The following is a 3,819-nucleotide window of genomic DNA, read 5'->3' on the forward strand; positions in this document are numbered from 1 at the left end:
ATTCGTAATAAATAAAGCTACAATAGTATAATGATCATTCACTAATAAACAAGGAACATGCTTGGTGTACCCCACATGGGCTCTGTATACAAGGAGCATCACTTAGCGCTCCTATAAATGGGGCTCCTGTCTTGGCGCCCTTGGTATACAGGGCCCATGTGGCCGTGTACACTTAGATTTATCCAATAAACATGAAGGGTTTGTTCGAGCCACATTATTTTTAAGAAAATACATTCTTAACAATAATTTGATATCATTTTCATCACATATTTTTCAATGAAATAATATTACACGTAAATTAAAAATTTTCCTTTATTTTTAACCACATATTTCTTATTGATTTGACATGAATAATGCATTTTTTCCTTAAATGTGGCTCAAACATGGGCATAATTTACAATAGAAGAGACATTATGTAATTCTTGAATTGAGAGTTAGTTTTTTTTTTTCGTAAATTAATTGATAAAATATTTCTATAATTAGATTACATCTTATTTGCCATTTTGTCTTTATACTAGTTTAAAATTTTATTACATTTTATTTAAAATATTATTATCCTACTCAAAGTTTAAATTATTTTTAATTCCTTTTTGTAGTCAATATTTATATTAATTTTAGTTTGTTTTGCTAATTGTGAAGGTTTCTGTACTTTCGAAAACTATTGATGATGTTTCGGTATTTATACAGATATGAAGGAAACTCTATGCAATTTACTTATAAATAAATAATCAAAAATTAGTGCAGTTTTAGATAAGGTTCTTTTTTGTGTATCAATTACAACTTGACAGACAATGATAAGACTTGTGAGATTCATCATTGATTTCCAGTCAATTACCATAATGCCCTTTTTTCTTTTGTCTGTTGATTTTGTTGAAATTTACTTGTATAATATGATTAAAATGTGTAAATTTTAATAAGTTTTCAACATGTGTAATGATTGGGTACGAATCCTTAATTATAATAGGTGTATTATTAAAGAGTTATGATTTTTTTTATTACCATGGAAACTAGATCACTATATTATAATCCAATCATAAATGACGTAATCTAATGGTTAAAATAATTTTATACCAAAAGATAAGATAGTTGAGAAAAGACATATTGAACTCTAAAATTGGATGCTCCTAATTTCATTTTCTTCACTCCAAATTAATTCAATTAAATCGATTTCTAATTTCTTCCTTCTCTCAAGTATGTCAACATAATTTCTAAATTATTTTTTTCGTTTCGTGTTCGATATTGTAGTATCTGATATCATTCGATTTAGAAGAGTACAGTCAAGCTTCGATTTATCCGACAAAATTAATATTCTGATATATTAATTTTGGAAAAAATATTATATCTTGGAAGATACACGTTCATTTAACTATGTTAGCACCGATGCTAGAGATGAAATGTATCATAAGAATATTTACAATAGCATACATTGCTTTATTTTATTTCCTTTGAATTTCCTGAATTTTCTACGTTTCAACAAGACTTATTATTATTCATCTATCATGATTTCAGTAAGTCATAACTCTTTTTCGTAATTTGCATTACAAGGAATACAATTTATACCCCAATTTTTTCGACATATTTTCAAAATCTACCAACATAGAAGAAACTAGATATGCATACTTGGAGTGATATAATGGTATCTATTACCATTAGTGGTGGTTATCATGCGTCTAGGTGGTGATAGAGACCATTTAAACTTATCAAATGAATTAAGGATATATTTTAATTCATTGGGCATATCTAGGAAGTTCTCCAACTGCCACTTAGTTTTGCATTAAAGATCATTACTTCCTCCACGTGATCCAGGTGCCCGACAAAGCACTTAAAAAAAATTATTCAAACATATTCAAAAGCAAAATTTTAGTCTCAAAAGTAATTTTTGACTTTTCAAAACTCAGCCAAACGATCCCAAAGTGATAATAAGTTTCAAATCGTACAAAATGTATTGATAATAAGTTAATGTTGCAGTTGTTACTTGTTAGTCATACAGAATGTGTAGAGTATGCTTGACTAGCTTAATATTTAAACTTTGTCAAACATGCACCAAATGTGGAATTAATTTTGGCATCTTTTTATTTTTCGATGAAAATTACAAGTAAATTTTATTTGAACTTTAATTGAAATCTCAATTGGGTTACTAAAAACTCTAATGTCCCTATTGGATTGTTGGACTACAATTTCGATTTAAATTTTATTATCATGTCACATCTTGTAAGCTATCATTTTTCAAACTAATAGAAATTACTTAATCTGCAATCACACCACAATCGATCTTCTCAATCATTACGTTGCACTATATAAGTGAAAGTTGTAAAATGAAAATTACAGATAGATCAAAAGGTTAACATTCACGATTTTATTTTATTATTATTTAACATTTGATGGTGTAGCATAGGTGTAAGTTGGTTTGCTGCCATAGTGATTACAGAAAGAATTGTTAAAATATTATTGTCATTTTAAATAATTTCCACGTGGTGAAATCTGAAAGTAAAGTTAAATTTCAATGAAGTAATTGAAATTATATATTAAAATAAAGTGATCTAATTGACATAGAATAAAGTGTTGCGTTTCACCCTGAAAATGACGGACACACGAAGCAATTAACTAAGAGCTTGATTGGTAGTAATTTTGAGAATTAATTTTTTGACTATTGGGGAGAAAAGTGTATTCTACCTATGAGGGAAGAAGTAAAAAATGACGTCTTGAATAATAAAATAACAATCAAAAAATTGATTTTTAGGGGTGAAAAATTGCTATCAAACATGGACTAAAATAGTAAAAAACAAATTAAATTCAGTGTTCCAATCTAAGCGAAAATTTAAATTCAATTTTTTGTATAATATTGATTTTTATTGTTAGTACTCACCGTTTGTTTAAGAGAGATTACTTGAAGTGAAAAATAACTTTTTTATGAAGAATATGTGATTAAAAAGTTAAAAAAATATTATGATTTCATTTGTAAAATTATTTTATTTAAAAAATATGTGGTTGAAAATGAGCTGATAAAAAAATAATTCTAAAAGAAACCATGTCAAACAAATGCTTGTAAGCATAATTCTGGAGACTAGTGACGCTTATATTTGAAAAAATTAAGTTATTTGTACAATGCTAGTTGACAAATATTGTTGAAAATATTGGAGGTGGCGAAATTCGGACCAATAATTTAAAAAACAGTTTTTGACAATTTAAAAAATGAATGGATATGATAATATCAACAAAAATTGTCATTCATTATTGTACAAATAGCACGATTGTATTTGAAACTACTTATTGTACTAGAAAGTTCAATCCTAGCCACCCATCTCTCTCTCCCCCTCTCCCTCTCTCCCCCTCCTTATTCCTTCTTTTGAACACATTTATGATGTTCTTGATCCTTTTTTTTTTTTTTTATAAAAAGGATTTTATAATAGTATTTTTCTTGGAGAATATGTAGTTAAAATGTTTAAAAAAGAATAAAATGACTTTACATGTAAAATCATTTTACTCACACAATATATGACCAAAAATGAATATATATATATATAGAATGAAACTCACGCAAGAGCTTAAAGTCTATTGTTTTCAATGTTGGTGTTGTCAGTTGTGATATCAATTTCACACAAGACATTATAATAATCATTTTACATTTTTAATTTTTAGAGTACCACTTAGCAATTATGTAGGACCAATTGTCAACTAAGCAGTTACCGTTCGTTTGAGGGACAATAGGTGTATGATGTGCTAACTTGTGAAATTTAAAATTAAATTGAAATTCTAGTTTAGTGAAATTTTGGTTACAATGATGAAATTCACTCCCTTGTGTTTGGATGTTGAGATAGC

Source organism: Olea europaea, chromosome 21 (genome assembly GCF_002742605.1).
Source record: "Olea europaea var. sylvestris chromosome 21, O_europaea_v1, whole genome shotgun sequence".
NCBI lineage: Eukaryota > Viridiplantae > Streptophyta > Magnoliopsida > Lamiales > Oleaceae > Olea > Olea europaea.